The sequence below is a fragment of the Pyrgilauda ruficollis genome, unplaced genomic scaffold (assembly GCF_017590135.1).
Source record: "Pyrgilauda ruficollis isolate IOZ18807 unplaced genomic scaffold, ASM1759013v1 scaffold12, whole genome shotgun sequence".
NCBI lineage: Eukaryota > Metazoa > Chordata > Aves > Passeriformes > Passeridae > Pyrgilauda > Pyrgilauda ruficollis.
In genome coordinates, this window is record NW_024510321.1 from 6,717,900 (window position 1) to 6,740,369 (window position 22,470).

The window sequence follows — 22,470 nt, forward strand, 5'->3', positions numbered from 1 at the left end:
TTGGACAAGGCACATGGCAAGCCCTTCCAGTCCCTGGTCCCCAGTCCCTGCCTGGCCAGTCTCTATTGCACAGATGATGGCAGATACTGTCACAGACAATGATTACTAATCTGTTTCTTCCTCCTCAGCACCAACTAAAGAAGCAAGTCTGGTCCTCCTTCCCAGGCTTGTGCCTTCCTCTTCTCACCTATCTCCTGTTCCCACTCACAAAGTTTACAGGCAGGTAGCTCAGAGACAACTTAGAAATGCAATCTTCCCCCAAACTGGTGTCTCCCAGCTTTTTCCACAGTCTTCCTCTAAATATTTTTTTTGGTTTTGCAGAATTGAATTTTACCTGTAGTAAGGATCAGCCTTGAGCTGACTTTGCACTCTTAAGCTCTGCTGAGAACTGATCCTGAATTGCAGATTTTGCCTGGATTTTGCAGAGCTCTCTGAGGTCTAGACCTCCTGACACTGCACAAAAAGCCCTGAAGAGGTACCACAAAGGGATAACGAGCTGCCTGGAAAGGTGGTAGAGGCCCCATCCCTGGAAATAGGAATGCTGACAGGGCTCTGAGCAACCTGATTTAGGGGAAGATATACTTTCTAATTCCATGGGGGTTGGATTAGATGAACTTTAAAGGTCCCTTCTAATCCAAACTATTCTGTGATTTTATGAATCTATGAAAGAGGCCTGAATCCAGCTGGTCTAACTTGCATGTATGGTTGAAATTTTAGAGACCTGGGCAGAAGGAAAAAGAGATGGAAGCAGCTACCTAAATATTTTTAGATTTTTTTTTTTTTTTTTTTTTTCAGATAGCAGTCAATGCAAAGGTATAAGCAACCATAAAACTTCCAGAGGTTGCTCCTGTCTCCCATATTTGTGATGTGTGAGGAAAGAAGAGGGGACTCACTGGAAATGTTAGTTGTCTTCATGCCTTTGAAATCACTCCTTTCTATAAAGGTAGGATTCTAGTACTGGATGGTGCCGTTTGTTATGTTATGAACTGTGTGGCAGCAGTTAGAACACTGATTTAAGATGAGAATTATATAGCTCTCAGCTTTCCCCTAATGCAGGAAGAAATGTTCTCCCATTTTCCAGATCTCCAGCCCTGATTTACTGTATCCTGGATGAGAGCAATCACCAGCTCTTCTTTCCAAGCCACACCAGGGTACAGCCAAGCTGTCAGGAGTCACATGCAAGAGACAGCAAGCAGGGGGGACCCATGCAGGGTCAGTCCTCAGGCATGCACAAGTTTTGCCATGGCTTTCTCCTAGTTTTATCCAGTCACTCTGAACTCCACCAGCAGATCTGCCCCGGCAAGGTGCAGCCACAACAGCAGTGGGGGGATGGCTGCACCACCCTGGTGGTGTGAGAAGTCCTGGTTCATATGGAAGCTGAGAGAGGCTGCAGGTGCCTGTTGGTCTGTGCTTGGTTTGCTCTAGGATCAGTAGCCTCAACCATACTGCCTGCAGCAGCCACTGCAGCAAAGAGTGTGGGCAAAGCTGAGGCTAAACCTGTGTGGATTTAGCTGTCATCATCCAAATATGAAACTGTTGAAAAGGAGCAGTTTTGACAAACTGGACCAGTGTCTGATATTTGTAAACCAGCATGTGTCTGTGTTCATATTTATTCACACCATTCTTCAATGCTCCAGCTCCTAGATTGGTGTGAGGATAGTTCCTCAGAAATTAATAACTGTTAGAGCTTTGTGGCTCAGTGAGTTGTTTACTTCCTTACATCATTAATACTATCCTTGTAGGGAGGAAGAGTGTTGAAAATAATAAACACTCTTTCCTTCATTAACATGCTGAAGGCTGTGGAAGCAAAGGCAAGACATGACTGCTAGTTACTGTGGGGCCTCAAAGTACACAGCTCCCAGCTGGTGCTTCAGTCCATGCTCAGGTCTTTTCTCCTTGCTGTCATAAAAAAGTGATATAATCACACAAGCCCAAGTTTGCATATTTTCTGGCAGGTGCACTGTGCTGCTGTCTGCCTGTCTATCTCTATATGTATTGTATATACATCACTTAGAAAATATGCTGGATTTTACATATTGGGTGTGGGTATCACTTATTACAGGAATTCACCCTCAGCCCTGGTCCTTGGTGGGGTGCTGGCTCAGTAGGTGGCACTATTTCCTCTGGATTTAGGATCAAATCTGAGTCCCAGCACCATGTGTGGGAGCCTTAAGGCCCAGTTTGAGTCAGTTATCAGGGCTGGCTGGTTCTGTGCAGGACATGAAGCAGCACTTCTGGCCATGGGTGAGAGGGGTCTTCATTTTGACGTTGTAGTCAAAATTAACTTCTGTAGTTTCATTCTGATTCTATAAATCTCTTTTGCAAATTCAGTTGGGTATTGCATTGGTTTTTTACTTTACAGTCTAAAAACTGCTGTCTGGTATTGAATATATTGTAGTAACTCTCTTAAACTAGTTATTACTAGCTACCCCAGAAACGGCTGCATTCCTACAGCAGAAATGTGTCCCTATACATTCCTCCCCTCATAATGCTGAATCTTAATTAATTGCTGATTATAAAGTGCTTTCAGATCCCCAGAGGAAAAAAAAAATTGTATGGAAGTGCAAAGTATTGTTAATTGTTATTTTAGCACTTTAAAAGCATGAACCTGGCCCTGAAAACTAGCCACAAAATAATGCACTAATTCCAAATTCTGCATGAGAAAACTCGAGGCCACAAGGGAATCTGAAAGGTTCCTAATTAGGCAAAACTCACAAGGCAGACAAAAACTGGAAGACAAAGGTTAAACAAAAGAGGCAAGAATATATTTCACAGGAATCCAAAACAGAAGTAGAGAAATGCGATGAGGGACAGATACTTGGTGTGGACCCGAGGCCAGGTGCAGATGCACAAGGGAGATGCCTGCACATTAGCATACATCACTCTGCTAAACCCAGGCCTGAGGTAGCTCGAGCTTCCTTGGAGCGACACCAGGGATTTGCTTGGCCCCTTTTGTTTTGCTGATATCACAAGAGTGGAGACAGGGAATTAGGCTGGCACTGATAACTGCCTGCCATGCACTCAGGGGAGAGGTGATCATTTGTGTGCTCTTGGCTCTGCCCCTTAGGGTCTTTGGATTTTGTGGTTTTTCCACCCATATTATTATCCTTGCTATTTTTAGAAAATTCTGTAGAGAAGGAACAAGTTGTTAAAAATACTAACTTAAAATAGAAAAAGTGAGTAAAAGCTTTGGGGCTGGATTTACGAGGACAGATCAGGATACTAAGAGCCTTTTTATGCTCTAAGTTTAAATGTAAATTTTTAAACTCTCTTCTCATCCCTTTAATTAAATTTATTTAAGCAGGAAATGTTTAATTCCCTAAATACAAAAGTTTCCACTGGTCAGTTTTTCCAGGTGCTATGGCACTGTGCTTGCACAGATAGACCTTCACCTGCATGATGACTCTGTGGTGCTTGACATCTGTTTCACTGACAAACTTTCTCTCTTTCCCAGAGTACCATATCCTGAAGCCATCCTTTTCCTCCATATCCCTGCATCTTCTCACAAAACACAGCCAAACACTCCTCCCTCTACACATGCAAACCTCAGCTCTTCTGAGTATCCCTGAGACAAAATCCCTGCTTTGTGTGTTTTTGGGACAGAAACTCAGCCAGATCTCCCCTCTTTATGGAAACTTTCTGCCAGTGGGGCACTGACTGAGATAGGATGTGGCTGTCTCAGTCAATCCCATAAATTATTCTCAATGTAATAGAAGCCCTTTCCCTTGCATTTGCAACTCATATGTACAGACTGGGGCAGCCAGCCCTGCCTCTCCTCCAGTGCAGGTAAGGATCCAACCCTCAAGGCTGCAGAATCAACTCTTTACAGCTTCTTGCTCCCTGTGCCTTAATGAATATGTATGTTTTTATTGCAGCATGGAATAGCTCAGATCCCATGAGCACAGCAAGCAGGGAAATGTTTGATTTGTGAGCCTGAGATAGGGAGCAGCAGTAGTTGAAATTCAGGTGCCACAGGGATTTCTGTACAGGAGGAGAGCCACGGTATCTATATAATTTAGGTACCAAGGAGGTCTGGAAGATGGCTGGTTTGGAAGTTAGCACATAGACCAGCAGTTAGTCACCTCCAGCACCCCAGTGAATCAAACCCCAGAGGCTTCAGCATAGTATGCAATCCATATTCATATATTTTCATTATTCAAAAAGGTTTTTACCTTGCCTGGAAATTAAGCACAAAGGGCATAATTCTGGATGTTGCATGAATGTAATCCTTGGCAACTATCACTGAAGTTGGTCAGTAAAACAGTGTTTCACTTTTGCCTCTTTGAGAATGGGATTTGTTCCATTCCTAACCAGATAGTTGTCATCAGACTGATCCATACACCTGCATAAGAAAGTGTCTCTTGTTTTATCATTGTCACACCATTTCCTCTTTAGACATTCACTGCATATCTGAAGGCTCCACAGTTTACACAAGAAGTAAAGAGCTACTCTTTCCTTGCTAGTCTTTTCCTGATGTTACCTGTGCTCAGGATGCAAAAGTCAGTGTTCATTTCCCATCCCTGGAAGTGTTTCAGGCCATGCTGGATGAAGCTCTGGGCAGCCAGGTCTAGTGAGAGGTGTCCCAGCCTAGAGCAGGGATTTGCAACTAGATGGCCTTTAGAGTCCTTCCCAACCCAGACTATCCTTTGATTCTGTGACGAGTCTACGATTTTCTTGACATAAGATATGGCATGTAAGTGTAGCACCCTTAAGAGAATGCCACAAGTACTTTATGGAGAGATACAGCATCTCTCTCGGGCTGATCTTTGCTTAGTACGTGCATGTTTTTAAGGCTAAATATTCCCAAGAAAAAGCTAAGACCAGAGTCAGTTTTTGTTTGTTTTCCCCCAATCAGTCACAGCCCAGGTACTTAGAATAAGGCTTTGTGAGGCATCCTGTGGTCTAACTGCTTCCCTTGCATTTACTCTGATCTTTGGACCTTGTAGCAACCAGTCTGTATCACTGCAGAGAAGAAAACATTAACATACAGGAAGAAAAGCAGAAACGGATGTTTAGTGTGCTAGCTGAGCCTGTGTGAGGGACATGGTGGGCCAGCACTGCCAGCAGCAGGGGGATGTGCAGGAATAGGGGCTGTACCCCAAAGAAGTGAGCTGTGAGCTTGCCTTCCCTGCCTGTGAAACTTCCCCATTAGAGGTGAACAAGTGTCATTCCTCTGTAAGATCCACCTCACAAGCCTTCCAGCACAGCTCCCTATCTAGCATGCATTAATTAGAGCATGCTACCATTACACACACCACACAGCAATCTGGGAGGGGAGTGGGAGAGAAGACCTAAGACGTGATGCTAGCTGTGACAGGAGAAAATGGATTGCTTTTCTTGTGTGTTTCAGCCTAATTATTGTACTGAGAATCTGGCTTCTCTGGTGTCTTAGAGCTTTAGGGCTCAGTGCTGAAAGCAGGATAAGTGCCAGTAGCCAGGGAATGGGGTACTCGGTATAAAACAACAAAAACATCTTCATGAAGGCAGGGACCTGCAGGACTCTAATTAGCTCTGGTAGCAGCAGGGCCCAGCTGTGATGCTGAGCCCAGATCTGAAGCTTGAAGGGACTGGCCAGCCACAAGCAGGCTCCATAGCTGTGCCAAAAAAGAAGGGAACAGAGGAAAATTCTGCCACAGTGACATGAAAGAATGCTCAGAAGGTGTCTCGGGCTCCTGTGCCAGCTGGCTGAGTGGCTGCAGAGCCTGCATATAAAGACCACTTTCTGGGAAATGGAAAGACATCTATGTTTAATATTAGAGCTTGTGACTCATTTTCTCTATTTGCTACCCCAACTGCCTAACCAAACAGAGTCTCCAATCTTCCTTCCTATGACCTTCAATCATCTGTTGGAAAGACACGTCACTCGGATGAAATGGAGAGAATTTATTCAGAAATTTCACTAACCGAGATGAAGCAACCTCTGTGCTGCATTTGTCCATCTCTCCTTGAAGACCAAAGATGAGGTGGGTCACACAAAAGGCAGATTTTTCCATCAGTCTGACCTCACAGTACAGTCTCCATATTTTGTTGAATGCAGGAAGCTGATAACCTTATCCTTGTCATGTTTTCACAGATCTGTGCCTCTTTTCATCATATTCCTCCAGGCAATTCCATGTCTATTTTGTACTTAACCTCATAGTTTTGATTTGCATAGCAGGTTGCCTATTCCTTTGCTTTTGCACATTTCTTTTGTTTAAGAAAGAATCCCATCCTAATCCCTTGAATTTGCCCATGATTCTGCCATTAATCCCACAAAGAAAAAAAAAAAGGTGCAAAATATACAAAATCTCTCAGAACCCAGAGAAAAGAGTATTCCAAAGAACATTGGTGTTAAATACTTTTGTTTACCCATGCTCTCCAAATGCATTAGTAGGTTAGAAAATGGAGATGAGTCTAGGTTAAACAGACAGCTTTGTCACTTTGCAGATGACAGGCCTTTAGACTTACAAGATAAATAAGACAATTCAAGCATGCCTTTACCACTCAACATACTCCTCCTTATGTTCTTACGAAAGCTTATGCAATTGTGTACTGATGTAAAAGGCACTTTCCTGCCTGTGATTATTTATGCAATCAGTAAGAAAAAATTCGTGATGAACTAGACTTTGTGGGTCAGCCTCTGATCATTCTAATTTGAATGTTGGATGAAGAAAAAATGTCACAGGCAGCCAGTATGCTGGAAAAGAGAAGATCTGTAGGGTCACTGACAGCAGACTGGCAGTGGGTTGTCACCCTAGACTTTGCTGGTTATTTTCTGTCTTTCTGTGAATCATCTGGTCTTTTGCTCCTTGATCACAGGCTTAGGCTCCCCTGCATGCAAGGCAGATGCCTCATTTGTGGGTACCAACAGGAGTCATGTCTAAGATGAATGTTGAACTGCTCAGATCTGTTAAAACTGAGAAACTTCTGGGCACAGCTGAAAATACAACATGAATTGCCTCAGGAGCACTGGTGCTTGAGGCTGTGATGCCTGCAGATTTTAGGTGCCCCTTGATTTCATGAAGAGATGGGGAGAAGTCAGTGGTTTGATGTCTGGCTGATAGCTGGCAGTGAACAGAGCGCTGGGCTCTCATGAAATCCCAGCTAGGATTTTGTGTCTGGTTTGGGCTCCAGCTGAAGAAGGATAGGAAGAAACTGCAGCAGGTATAGTGGGGGACTACCAAAATGGCACAAGGTTGAGTGCTCATGGCTCACAAGAAGAGGCCAAGAGAGTTGAGTCTGTCCTGCCTTTGTGGAGACAAGGCTAAGGGACATGCTTGTAACTAAAAGGACTTGATGGGCAGCTGCAAAGACAGAAGACTCAAACCCTTCTTAGTAGTTCCAGGCACTATAAGAATGCACAAAATGAGATTTGGGGTTTCAGTCTGAACATTAAGAAAAGATTTCAGCAGAATGCACAGCAGAGGAAAAGCTCACCAGAAATGTTGTTCAACCTCCATATTTTGAAGTTTGCATATCTCACCTACAAAAAGCCACAGGCTGGTCCCTTGCAGGTGATGAGCAGAATGATGGAGACTAGAGATCTCCAGATGTCCATTGCAACCAGCATTTCTGTGATTCTGTGATCTAGAAGATTTTTAGTACATTTTGTAGCTGAAATGCAGTTCCAGACTTCTCAAGTGAGACTAAGGCAGATCAGGAGACTAGAACACAAAGAAAGGAAAGCAAAAGTTTTGCTCTAAAAACCAATGCACCAGAAAATTGAAGGAATTGTACCCATATGCTATAGCAATCTGAGAAGATGTGCCATTACATTGAATGGGCTGACTGTGAGTTTCTTATCACGATGTGAAGAGTTAGGTATAACTTCAGAAGGAGCCTGCTGGAAGGAAACTGCTTGCTGGAGTGGTAAAAAGCTGCCTCAGCTGACAGCAGAACAAAGTCTTTCCATGCTCTAAAATGATTCTCACAGAGACCAAGGAGTGAGAGTGTGTGTGTGGGGCCCCTTCTATCTCTTGACAGTGGTTGTGCTCTGGAATAAAATGCTGGGGAGAAAGAAGGAAATACCTTGAGGAGAGAAGTCAGCATTAATTTGACTGTTACTGTGTTTCGGAGCGAGCGATACTGAAGTCTTAGGCTTGCAGATGTGGTGATAGCCCCCAGTTTAGTCTGCAACAAAGAAGTCTGCAGTCCACACACACACACACACACACACACATCTACAACTTTTAAATACCCTCTAGCACCACTCACCACATACTTCCTATGGGATGAACATATTCCTGTAGAGTGGGCAAAAGCAGCATTTCCATTTTTTGCTGTACTCCAAGTCTTTGACCGTCTGGGCTGGCAGCTGCACGGGGAGAACAGAGTGCACTCCATGTCACCTAATCCCACGTGTAAAACTGAAGAAGGAAATTGCAACTATAGCAGGCACACAGCAGTGTGCATGAGTATGAAACCTAAAAAAGAAATAAACTTGTAGATCTCCATGGGTCTGTTTAAATACAATATTTTATTCCATTCTGTGTAGCTTTTTATACAGTTCTCATCACCATAGCAACAGAGGTCCAGCTCTTCAAATGGAATTTAGGTATCCTACAGCACCCAAATCTGTCAGCTGGGTGCTATTGCAGTCACAAAAAGATTAAGCTTCCACACACTCCTGTGTTTATTCAAAGTTCCTGGATACAGGTGCTGCCCATAGCTGAGAATATGCTAAATGTTCCAGCTCAAGCTGAAACAACACTTAAAGATCCCCAAATGCAGAATTTCCTCACTTCACTATCCAGTACCGTTGAAACCCTGGGAAGATGATTAAATGAGCTGTGGTTCACCTGGTGGACAGTCTAGGGACAAATATGGCCCTATATTCTATTACTTCTGCCAGTCTTGCGACCCTGGCAGGCCCCTCCAGCTTGCTGGTTAAAGAACTGATGTGTGACAGGCAGGTTCAAATTTTGCTCTGAATCATTTGATGCAGAGAAATATGACTCCTCTCCCACATCCTACTATAACCCTCCTGCCAGCTCTCCCTGTTTGAATGAACATGCTCAAGCAAAAAAATTTCCTCTGCACAACACCTTCCCCTCAGGGGAATGGTTCGAATTTTGCCTCAAATGAAGCAAAACCAGGGAACTGAGCTGGAGTTTCCTGCAGTGCAAGATTAACAATCATCTGTCATGGTTTGGTTCCATTATGTTTTTGCAAAGGGAGATATGTACGCAGGGGGATTTTTAAAATATACATATTTCTGTGCATATAAATTGTGTCCCTCTTTGCGCTCTTCTACTTGGCTGAATAGTGTGTGTATACTTAGCAGCATTGCCCAGACTTTGCATGCATAAATATTGTTGTGTACATTTTTTATTCCCCCTCTCTAAATAGCTCGATGTATGTGGAATGCAGTGACGTTTATGCTCAGGCAGCGTGCAAGGCTGTGTGAGGATGTGCCCTGTGTGATGGGGGAAGGGGATCTCCTTGACACAACACTTATTAGTATCATCAATCACTGGGGATGTCATTTCCAAATTCCCTTTCCCTTACCTAATTTGCTAAACCTAATTCTTTATCACACTAAAAAACCCAGCATGAGAGATGGAAGTGATAATAAGAGATGGCTTGCTCTACTGTACAGGGGCAACGTCAGCCTGGCACCTTCTAGAGGGATTTCCCATTTTCTCTCTCTTTCCATGTAGGGTGCTCTGTATCTGCTCAGCCCAGAGCAATTAGAAGCCCATTGCATCCCTATTTTACTGTGGCTTTATTTACTTCTGGCTCCTCAGTGAGCTCTTTAGTTGCTGGAGTCCCTAAGTCAAGTATTTTGCTTGATTTGTCTGCTGATGCTTTCTTGGCTTATTTGCTAATGCATCCAGTTCAGGACACCTCCGAAATGCACTTCATTAATCTCAACAACCTAAGGCTATATATTTTTTTTTCCAAGTTTGGCACTAAATTAGCCAAAGACCTTTATCAAAAACTTGCCTTATTGAATTTGCCAGTCCTGTCCTACTTGTGCAAATAATTGCATGTCTGTAAAACTTGGAGGGAGGAAAACAACAAGCCATGTGTGGAATCTAAACTACTGACTCAAAACTCCCATCCCTGCCATGGACAGTGCCAGGATCTCATCCTATATGTGCTGTCACTTCCATTCCATATGCAAGTCCTCTTCCTGTCAATGAATTTAACTCACCAGAAATCATTGATTTCCCTAGGTTTGTTCACAGGATTGTCCTACACTCAGACTCCTAATGGAATTAATGGATCTGCATCCTGCCCACATAGATTATAGCACTGGATTTGGGCTCAATTATTCCTGGACGTGACTTTGTTTTACCAGCAGACCTTAAAAAGACACAGTGTCTTCTCTCAGTTGTCAGAAAGGGGACGCCAGAGAAAGAGAACAGAAACATATGAAAACTGTAATAGTAAGGCAGGTCAGAAGCCTTAGGAGGAGATGACCTTCAAAATTTCATGCACATTAAGGGGAAAAAAAACCCAAACAAGCTCTGTTTTTCATAAAGCAGGGAAGGTGCATCCAGTGTGTAAAGCTTTTAACACCAGCATAAAGAATCAGTGAAGCCTGACTCTTAGATTTGATGAGAAATGAGTAAGACTCAGAATACAAAGTTGTCACCAATTAGCAGCATCTCAGCTAAAAGTGTGAATTTTTAGAAAACTGAAAGGATTCAAGATTTATTTTTAAACAAAGAATGGATTTTAATCAGATGAAGAGATGGATATTAGGAGGGATGCTTTACGAAGATCCTTTGGGAATTTGGTTGCTTAGTGCCAGGAGGAATGGTACTTAACTAATTTTTTTTTTTGTCTCTTTTTTTTTTTTTTTCACTTTGAACATCTGTAATTCCCCCAGTGACTACACAGTCCCTCGAGCTAGACCATTGGGACTCTCTGTTCAGATGCTGTCATGATGACATCAGTCTTTGTGGCAGCATAGGAAATATCATTGTGGATCAAGGCACACCAGGCTGGAGATTCACCAAAAGCAGAGTGTTTATATGAGTCCAGTAAAACTGACCACACTGGGAAGCTCCTGCTCCCAGTGAAAAAATCTGAAATATGAAAAAAGCTGAAAAATCACCAACTCAGGCTGAGAGCAGTCAGGATTCTGACAGAAGCTGCCATAACAGGAGATGTGCAATGAGGGGTCTACTTTGATACCTGGATTTGTGGTGTTGCCCCTCACTCACCCTGAGCACCTCCTAGGCAGTCAGGCACCAAAAACTTTGTTACTTGAATGCCCCAGGGGCAGCAGTGAGCATTCCAACCATGAACTCTGCTATTTGCCCAGAGGTTCTGAGACCCCCAAAACTGCTGTTCCTTTACAGAGAAGGTACCTGTTTGCTTAGCTTCCTCACTGAAAGCCATGTTCAAACAGCAACAGCTGAAAAAAAAATGCTTAAACAAGGTATTTGAAATTGCAAAAGCTCTTCTGAGCAGGGATTGACTACTACACTTACCCAGTGCTCTGTACTCCGTTCTTGGTTAGCTTTTAGGCAGCTCTGTAAAATTTATTCTCCAAGGAAAATATAAAATCTTTAAAGGCTAGAAATTTTCAGTATTTCTATGTGAGATGTATCTAACGTAAGCAAAACCTCTGCTTGCTACAACCTAGATATTTATGGTAAATGTGCTCTGATCTTGTGATTTCACACCAAAAGGGATTCATGCCACTGCCAAATATCCAAGGAAAGTCACCATAAATCTCCTTGTGTCCCACTGAATACCCATAAAAAACTCCTACCAGATTAAGTCTTCTTTTCTAAGCTGTAAGTACCTAATGGAAATGCCTTTTAGCACAGGGAGGCTACAAGGAATGCAGCAAAACTTTAGCACTGAAACTACAAGTTTCTTTTCAATAGCTTGTTTGTCTCCCCGGATCCAGAACTGCAACTCCTCCTTACAGGAAATGCTCCAATATTCAGATTGTCTGAGGAGTATGTGTATTCTTTTAGCCTTTTTGTAGAAGAGCTAAAGAGTAAAATATTTAAATAAACCATAAATGTAAAATTATATGTCTATAGACATAGAGAGTAAACTTCAATTCCTGCATATTTTGTGAAGGTTGAGAGAAATTTTTTTTTTGCATAAAATCTGCTATGAGAAAACATTTAAAAACATTTCACTAAATAATGTGGCCATATCTAGCAGGGGCAAAGGAGCAAACCCTATACAGATGATGAATTTGAGAGCTATTTATCTTAGCTAGACCATAACAACCAACTGCAAAGAGGGACAAAGCTCTTGCCCCCAATGGCTGCGTTTCCACTCCTCCTGGACAGGTGGAATTTAGCCAGGTCTCTGTGGTTTTTTCAGTAGAATATTAAAGAAGATGAAAAATTGTTGCAAAGATAGAATTTTCTTGCATACTTTGAAACTAAACAATATTATACTCCGTGACATAGAAATTTTTTGGTAGTTAAGTATCTTATTATTCACATTTGGTCTTCATCAATAACTGTAGTCCTGTAAGACCATTTAATACTGTGCCTGGTAAATTTTCTCAACAAGTCTGGAAGATTTGTTGTATTTAGATCCATACCACAGCCATTTGGTTGGCATGTACTAAGAAAAATATTACTTTTGCAAATCCATCTAGTCAGGTACTGAGGTGCCATTCAAGCTAGGAAGGTTATGAAGGCAGTTGTCCCAGTCTTCTTGCTGCTCAAAGGGCTGTGCAATAATTTTGGCCCAGGAGCCAGCTGTAGGCTTATTTAAAATATCAGCAACTTTCACCTTGGTGTAAGGTTTAGTGAAACTCATTGTTTTTAATTTGCAGCTTTGAGAAGTGTAACCATCTATGTTTTATAGATTTTTCTTTTCCTGTGAGGAAACTCATCAACTTTGATGTCTGTAACTATTGATTCTCTGCATTAAGGGATTGGTAAAACAGATTAACCACAATAGCATGTTAATTAAGACCATGTTTCAGCTTTCCAAAATTACTCTCTTTTTGCAGAAAGCTGATGAATTGACTGGCATTAGGGACCATCCAGCCCAAGGAGCCAGAATGTACAAATCACAGGGGAAATCATGCACATACCCAAGAGAAGGTTTGGAGAGAGTGCAATCCCATTTTCACAATGTCCTGTGTGGGTCTGTTGTGTCCAAACCTTTAGTGATGCTAACAGGATATTCTGCGTATGCACAGACTGTCAGATCTTCAGCCAGGCTGAGACAGGATTTGCCATGCATGAAAATTCCAGGAGGAGGGGTCAAGACTAGAAACAGGACCTTGTCCCACAGAAGGTGTTCTGCCACACAGAGTCAATCAGCCCAGGAACCGCTTCAGGTTTTCTATGTTACTTTCAACTAAAGCAACAGTTTGCCTTCTTCCATCGTTAACTTTCATGCCTCTTGTGCAGTCAGGCTTTACTCTTTGGAGAAAGCTTGTGGTGGGTTTGTGCCTGGTCCAGAGGGTGCTAACCTGAGCTGGGACATCATCTTGGCTGCCCCTGGGTAAATACCTCGACTCCGCTCTTGTCAATTCCCCCTGGGGTGCTGTGTCCAGTTCAGGGGTCCCCAGCCTTGGAAAGACACGGACCTCTTGGAGTCAGTCCAGAGGAGGCCACAAAAATGATCAGAGGGTTGGAACACTCTACACCTCTCCTACCAAGACAGGCTGAGAGAGCTGGGATTGTTCAGCCTGGAGAAACCTTCAGGAGGACTTTAGAGCTCCTTTCAGTACCTGAAGAGGTATACAAGAAAGATGAGGAGAGAGATTTATCAGGGTTTGCAGAGACAGGACAAGAGGTAATGATTTTAAAAAACAAGGGTAGATTTAGATTTGATATAAGGAAGAATTTTTTTGTGGTAAGTGTATAGAAACACTGGCACAGGTTGCTCAGAGATGTGGTAGATGCCCCATGCCTGGAAACATTAAAGGTTGGGTTGTACAGGTTTTCAGAGCTACCTGATCTAGTTGAAGTTATCCCTGCTTACTGCAGTAGGGATGGGCTTTTAAAGGCTCTTTCCAACCCAGACTGTTTGACAAGCCAATGATTCTGATGCAGGCTGGTAGTTAGTGCTGCTATTCATTCAAGTTTCACTTGCATTGAAGTGTTAGTTCTGCAAATGCCCAGTGCTCTTCTGATGTATTCAGTCAGAGAAAATTATGAGAGTTTGCTTTTGATGCAATGATGTGGATTGCTTTTTAAGCTATTCTGTCTTGGAGTTGGAAAAAATTGAATCAATGTCCAAGGGGTGTCTCTGGTGCTAGATCAGGCTGGTCTGATCCACTGCCATGTGGGCAGAGAGTCACCTCCAGCAGCAAAACCCCCTCTCCATTTCTTCCCCACCCTCCTTACCTAGTGCAAGGATATCCAGCAGACTCTTGCCCCTCTTAACATCATGTAAACTGGAATGTTTTTTGTACAAAAAACAAATATTGTTAGCACAGCACTTCAAGGTCATGTACCTTTCTGTATCCAGTTATTTCATTTTCATTTGGATATGTAAAAAATCTGAGGAAGATGAGCTTTTGAATTTTGTTTAAAAATACATCTTTTCTGGGTAGATGGGAGTATGCTAAATGTGTGTAACTTTTAGAAAAAGCCTCAATTTTATTATTGCTATGATTTCCCACTTTCACTGTATTCTGGAAGGAACAGGGTTATTTTGTTCAGAGATTATTTTAGCTGGTTCTATCCATTTTCCTTCCCCCCTCCCCAGAAAGCTTTCTTTTAATAACAGTTGTTTTTTCTTTGCAACTGCTGGGAAGAGGAGTCCAATAAACCCCTCCTTAGGTTCCTTCCAGAAATAAAATAAAAAACCCATCTTGGCTGTCATTCAGGCCTGCCTTTTCATTAATTCTATTTCAATGTGTTTTATGTGACCGTGTGCCTGCCTTTGCAACAGCAAGGAATCTCAGTGGGATGGAGCAGCTTAATCGATCAGCAATCCTGGTCACCCAGAAAGAGTGTTAATTGGCCTCAGTACTTGAAGCATGTGACACTGCCTGACCTAATCATCAGAACTGGAGAAGTCAATAAATTAGAGGGGAAAATGCAGATGGATAAAATAAAGACCCAGCTCTATACAACACGCTGTGAACATCGTTCCTGAATAGTGCTATATGGAAAAGCCAAGTTAAGCATTTTCTGGATAAGGCCCAGGGGAGCTGAGAGCAAGAATAATTTCATGTTTTCAGAGTTTCACCTTTTAGTCTTCCATCATGTACACTTGATATGTCTCAGCAATTTGTCTGAAATCTCCTAACTGAACCTGTGAAAATTATTCCTTCTCCCCCTCTAATAACCAGCAGTGTAGCTTGCCTCTCTCCTGCACTCCCTGGGGAGGGACTGAGGCTGGCCAAGCCAATACCACCTGGTCAGGGGTTTGGCAGGGACATGCCCAGGCTCACCTCCCTCTGAGACAGGAGCAGTGTTCCCACAAAATTTGATGTCTGGGTTAAATGCTGCAGGTGAGATCTTGGCTCCCTCTGCCTCCATGAGAGCAGGCTGGCTTTGTCATAGGGTCCAGCATTTAACTACTGATGGGCAAAAAACTTCAGGCTGCTAATTAATACCGAGGCAGAAGCTGGTGGGAACACCTCCCACAGAACAGCCAGAGAAGGAGAAGGATTGCCTGTGGAGATAGGGCAGTGTCCTGTCAGCCTTATCAAAAGTGCTCCCTCCCCTGTGCTGCAGGAGGAAGACTTTGCTCCCTGGAGCCAGCAGGGATGACTTTCCAAGTGTTGGCTGCAAAGGAAGTAGCATGTGCAAGCCCAGGCTGTCCAGTAAACATGGAAAGGACTGCAAGCCCAGGCTGTCCAGTAAACATGGAAAGGACTGCAAGCCCAGGCTGTCCAGTAAACATGGAAAGGACTGCCCTGGTGACTGAAGCGTGTGGGATGTAGGCCCAGGCAGAAGCTGGTGGGACAGAAGAGTTCAGAGTCCCAAACCTGCCATCTTATGTGGAATGGCTGTGTAGGGGTAGAACTCTTAACCACCCTTCTGTGGGACTAGGCAGTGTCAGGATTGGATGTGGAATAATAAAGCCCTTTGTCCTGCCTGCTCCAAAGGCAGTGAGTACTGTAGTGAGACCCAAACCTTCTCTTAAATGTTCAGAAAAAGAAGGAAATCAATATAAATGCCTAGTAAATGCATCTGACAGGCAATGATTTAAAGGGAGGATGGTGTAAGGTGTATCACTGTGCTGGTTTTGTCTGGGATAGAGTTAATTTTCTTCACAGTTTCTAGTATGAGGCTGTGTTTTGGATTTGTGCTGAAAACAGCTTTGATAATGTAGAGCTGTTTTTGTCATTGCTGAGCAGGGCCAAACACAGAGCCAAGGCCTTTTCTGCTTCTCATATCAGCCTGCCAGCAAAGGTGGCTGGAGGTGCACAAGAAATTGGAAGGAAACACAGCCAGGACAGCTGACCCCATCTGGGCCAAGGGGTATCCCACACCATATGGCACCACGCTCAGAACATGAAGAGGGGGAAAGGAGGGAGTGGAGAACATTTGGAGTGATGGTGTTTTTCTTCCCAAGTCACTGCTATGTGTGATGGAGCCCTGCTTTCCTGGGAATGGCTCAACACCTGCCTGCCCATGGGAAGTGGTAAATGAATTCTTTGATTTGCTTTGCACATGGAGTGGCTTTTGCTTTATCACTTAAAATGTCTTTATCTCAACCCATGACTTTTCCAGCCTGCCAGCAAAGGTGGCTGGAGGTGCACAAGAAATTGGAAGGAAACACAGCCAGGACAGCTGACCCCATCTGGGCCAAGGGGTATCCCACACCATATGGCACCACGCTCAGAACATGAAGAGGGGGAAAGGAGGGAGTGGAGAACATTTGGAGTGATGGTGTTTTTCTTCCCAAGTCACTGCTATGTGTGATGGAGCCCTGCTTTCCTGGGAATGGCTCAACACCTGCCTGCCCATGGGAAGTGGTAAATGAATTCTTTGATTTGCTTTGCACATGGAGTGGCTTTTGCTTTATCACTTAAAATGTCTTTATCTCAACCCATGACTTTTCCAGCTTTTACCCTCCTATCAGATTTTCAGTTTCCTACCAGTTAGAACCACCTTGTGTTGGTGGAATCACTGGAGGGGACTGGAGGGAGGGGCACTGCTGCCAGCCCAGGTGTGGGGATGCCAGCAGATCCAGAATAACTCCCAGATCCCAGCACACCCAATGTGATAGCTAAGGGTTGGATGTCTCCTACACCAAAAATTACAGATGTCCAACCATGAGTAAGTGAACATGTGCCTGGTAGGAGTGCTGTGATGCTATTTTATCCAGCACAAATGTCTGGAGGGACATTTATCCATCTGTTGGCTGTCCACATAGCTGTGCTCTTATTTATTCTCCTTGTTTTTTCTATTTTTTTTCCTGCTGTTGTTTATTTATGTCTAGATCTGTGAGAGATATATATCTCTCTAAATCAGCTCCGGAGATATTTGCACAGATAAACATCTGTTGCAAGGTATGGTCCATAGAGAGAAAATACTGTGTTAGCAGAGAAACCAACACAAAATTGCAGTCAAAACTGATAGGCACTGTCCTATTAGCTGCAACTGGTCAACAGAATGCATTTCCAAAAATAAACAAAGCTTAGGGAAAAAATATCGGAGAGAAAGTTAGCAAGGCACTACAAACTCATTTGTTTGCCCTTCAAGTGCCAGAAGATGTTCAGAGACAGCAGAGCTTCTGATGTTAAGTCAAATGTGAAAGGAAAGTAGATTGGATTATTGTAGCCTGGCAGACATGAAGGAACTTAAGGAATAGGAGCAATAAAGTCTCCAGACCAGCCAGGTGAAAAGTGTAAACCTGTCCTGTCCCCTCTGTCCATAGCTCACTTTTTCCCAGAGCCAACAAAAAATATCTGTACCATATCCCTTACCTGCTGGCCTTTGAGTGGGAAGACAGGATTTTTAAATAACAATAATAAAGCCTTCAATTTTATTTTAATAAGGAAACATTTATTTTTTTATCAGATTACCAGGCCTGCCATGATTTACCTCTGAGCCCTTTGTTTGGCTAATGAATTTATGCCCCTGTCTCTAGGGGAAGAAGATCTTGTCATTTACAAAATGATGCCATTGTCAGCATATCTCATGCTGAGATGAGGCAGGGAAAGAAATCCCTGTTCAGCTTCCCTGGTGCTGGTCTCTCCTTCCTCCTGTGTTTGGTGCTGTAAGAGGGCAGACCATTGTTCAGCTCCAACCCTCTTCTGCTCAAGGGCTGCTGTCTGGTCTCAGAGCTTTTGGGGTCAGGAGAGGCCACAGTGTGCAATGGAAAACCTCACACCTTTGTCCCTTCTCACACCAGGAGCTGCTTATTCTGTTACTGCACAAAAGCTCCTTCATTGGCTCAACCTGGGCACAAAGTGAGTGGAACATGCTCCCCTATCCTTCACCAAAAGCTTGAATAAGAGTGAAATTTTTGGCTGAAACACGGTGAAAAGAAGGCTGGACCGCGGGCCAGGAGGTGATTCTGCATCTCTGGCATGGACACAGTGCTAACCCATATGGCAACAAAATCCCCCAGATGGCTTCAAACTTTGCTGGAGACAGTTTGCCTTCCATCCCCATCTATTCCTGAGTCACTTCACACCTCTGCTCTGGTTCAGGATCCCAGAGCTGCTGCCTACCACCTTCACCCTCATTTTGGGTACCTGGTGAATTTAAGGGTGAAGATGGCTGAGGAGCACACCTGTGTCACAGTACAAGGGGCAGACCTAAGTCCTGGAGCACTCTCTGGTATTGGTTTTGTAGTCTCTAGCTAAAAAAGAAAAACAGATGTCTTTTTTTCCCCCTAAATTCAAAGTGCCAGTTATTCATAATCCTCACACAAATCTGGCCTATGCAGGGCCAATCCTCCCTCTCAGCTTTGTGCTGCAGTCCTCCTGGCACACCAGTGAGGATTTGTGGGAGCTGGGTGTAGCAGCTGCCTGTTGGCAGTGCAGCATTCCCATAAGGGATGAGTGTCCCTGCTCAGAGCCCTGAACTCGCTGGGGAATGGCAGCTTTCAGGGGAGACCTAAAGCCCCTGGCCAGGTGGGAGTCCTTCCACATCTCATGGTGCTTTCCTTCTGCAAGGGAGGCTATTCAGTCATGTCCTGCCTGCCTGCCCAGCCTGTATTTTCCACTGGGAATTGTATTTTTCTTTTCTTAGTCCACAGATAATTCTGGACTAAGTAATTTACCACTGTTTTTTTTCTCTCTGCTGATTTGGAAGAAAGCTGAAAGGATTATCTGGGACTACTACTTAATTTTTAGCTGTTTGGATTAGAGGAAGCAAATCCCACCTTCTCTACCTACATTACTTACTGAAGGGTAGGGGAGCAGATGGTATGGGAAGAGAAAAGTGTGTAAGTAAATACTTATTAGAGGGTTTAGAAAAATATCTGTTAGTGGTACAGTGCTGTTCACTCACCTCTTGTCTCCTGGAAGGTCTAACCTGCCACTGCATTCCCTGACCCTAGATATGGGAAAGAGAACTTTAACAAGTTTATCCTTATGCTTCCTTTCCTTCTTGCCCAACCCTTTATATCTCACTGTGCATTAAAGGGAAACTCAGACAAGTAATTAAATTACTTTTCCCTGACTTAAAATACTTAATAATATTAAATGAGCTTTCACGGAAGCCAAAAGTAAAAGCAATAATGGCATTTTCAGCCAGCATTAAATTGTTAATTAATTGACATACATTAGAAATAGTGTAACTCGTGCAGCATCAGCCATCCATTCTGAAGAAACATTTAAAATGGGATGGTCTCAGTGACTCACACTGGTCAGATGCAGCTCGACTTGTATATATATGTACAGGAGTCTGCTTTAGGAGGGGGGGACCAGCCCTGGTTATGTATGGCAGGGCTGCTTGTGTCTGCCATTTACATAAATCCTGCTTTTACAGGCCTGGAAATCACCAGAGAGAACTGAATAAGCTTTTCCAAGCCAGCGTTCTGCTAAAAAAATAACTTTTGTGGACATTTGTGTGGTTCTGTGCACTTTAGATGTTGTGTGTCTTACAGAAAAGAAAGTTAGATGCAGAAAAAGAAGATCTGTGAAGATCTTCGAGGATAAATACCTAATACTGACAAAAAACATGTTCTTTTTTTTTTTTGTTTTTTTTTTTTCAACTAAGAAAAAAAAGATCAACACTGACAAAAAACATGTTCTTCTTTTTTTTTTTTTTTCAACTGAGAAAAAAAAGATTATTAGAGACTGGAATTTGCTCAGCAATGAGATGACAGCTCTGGCAGATCACTACAAAGATGCCCATCCATTCCAGTCCTTGGTGAATGTGATGATACAGGAACCTGTGCTGTAAGCTCTCTGCTGCAGAGCAAGCACCCACACCTTTCCTGCAAGATTCTATTCCTGTGCCTCACATCCTCATGTCAGAGGGGGAGCAGCCTACAAAGTACATCCATCTCCATTTGACCTCTTGGCCATGGAGCATAAAGGAGGTGTGGAAGTCAAGCAGGGCAGGAATTTGGCACAACTGAGAATCCAACAAGGGTCTGGTTCAGCAAACAGAGCCATAACAAAATCTTCCAGAACAAAATACCTGGATGTCTATGAGCCAGTAGTGCATCAAGAAATGTTTTATTTCCCAAGTCAGCTCATTAGCTCATCATGTTGTTATAGTGTCTTTATTCTCTGAACTGCAGAGAAAAATATAAAGAAGATAATTTAACATAGCAAACACAATCAAAGTGTTTCTTCAATAAGCTCAGCATTTAGTGCTATAACTGTAAGGAAAGCCAAATCCTACCTAAGTGCTTATGAACACAGTTTGGCTTGGTTGCCTGTCTTGAGGGTCTTTGTAATGGAAATATATGGCATGGGCAGAAAAGTAATTAATTTCAGATTAACCCTAACATATCCCAGCTTGTTACTCCAGCTTCTATATTAACATATTTAAATAAAATATAATGAAAATACCATGTCTTCTTAGAATGAAGAGTAGAACAGATGAGAAAGTCAATGCTAAAGACCTTCTGTTCTGCAAGGAACACTTCACTGAGTGAGGTCACTTACCAGCTCCTTCAACCATGCACAGCTAGACACACCAGATGTTAAACCAATCTCCCTTTTCAAAAAGCATTGTGTATTCCTGCTTATGGAAATAAATGTTTAAAGAATCAAAAGGTTTTTCTGGAAAAGTGGAATTTTTTTTTCCCCTTCAGCCACCTCCCAGAGCACTGGCTTCCTTTCAGCCTTGGCAATGCTTTTATCAGGATCAAAAACCTGTGGGTCCACTCTGGCCTCTGCTCAACAGCTCAGGTGTAGCATCAGGAACACCTCAAGAGCTGCTCTTGCTGATGCTCTCTCTTGTAATATCCACTTTCAGGAACAAATATTTCTAACTTGGACAATACAAACGAAACCTATTGGAAAGCGGAGCAGACTTCCTGCGTGAAGGAAATGGATGCCACATTTAGAAGCAAGTGCTAATGGAACACTGCTGTACACTAGGTTTTATTTTATGTGAACTCATGCTTTTGGCCAGTTTTCCCTTTTTTGCCCTCTTGTGTTGGAAAGCAACAGTGCCTGTGATCCCACACAATGCTGTCACTGGCTGTGAGATACACAAAGCCTTTAGTGCTACCCAGCACAGGGGCAGCTCTCCAGCTGTGCCCTGCTGTGGTCATTGCAGCACCTCGTGCCCAGGCTTGGCACACACTCAGGTAATGCTGCTGAAGTCACAGCCCTGCCTTGAATCCAGTTCTGACAGCAAAATGAGGGTTTTCAGAAGCTGCTACCTCTTTTGGACTGGAGGGTTATCTGGGAAGCTGCTGTCCAGTCAAATTCCCTCCCATACCTTCAATTTTGATAGAAGATACAGAATCCAACTACTAGACACATGATGTGGGACTCAGATCCCTGAATGTAAGCATCCAACATCATTTGAGGCACTTCAGGAGATTTCAGCCACCAGCACAGGGCTGGCAAACAAACCACAAGACCTCAGATTCAGCCATTCAGCAGGAGTGCTGCAGGCTGGGCAGGGGACCCACAGCATCTGCAGTGACATAAACACTCACCAGCAAGCACTGAATCCTGCCCAGAGGGTGGGATTCAGCTCACAGATTAAGAATTTATTTATAAATCCTTCCATGTGTGCTACTTGCCTGAGTGTGCTCTACGATGACAACCTTGCTGGTGGAACCTAGAGAGGGATTTGTCTGCACAAGGCATCTCCTTTTGGGGAGCTGGTTGGCAATCAATCAGCATCAAAGGAAATTTCAAAAAGATCTTCAAAAGATATTTTTCACAAAGAGGACCCAGAGGAGCCTGCATCTCTGGAGATACTAAAAATGTGCCTGGGAATGACCCTGAGCTATGTGCTCCAAGTGCTGCATTGAGTGGGGTTTGCACTAGCTGAGCTCCATTTTTAGCCCATCCAGTAGTCTCCGCTGACTCCAAAAGGACACCAAAGCTATTTTATTGTGTCCTACTCTATAAGCAGCATCCACACCCCTGTGTCTAGGTCCTGCATAACTGATGGTGTAAAAAGGAGGAAGAAGCAACAAGGCTTTTGCAGGGTCAAG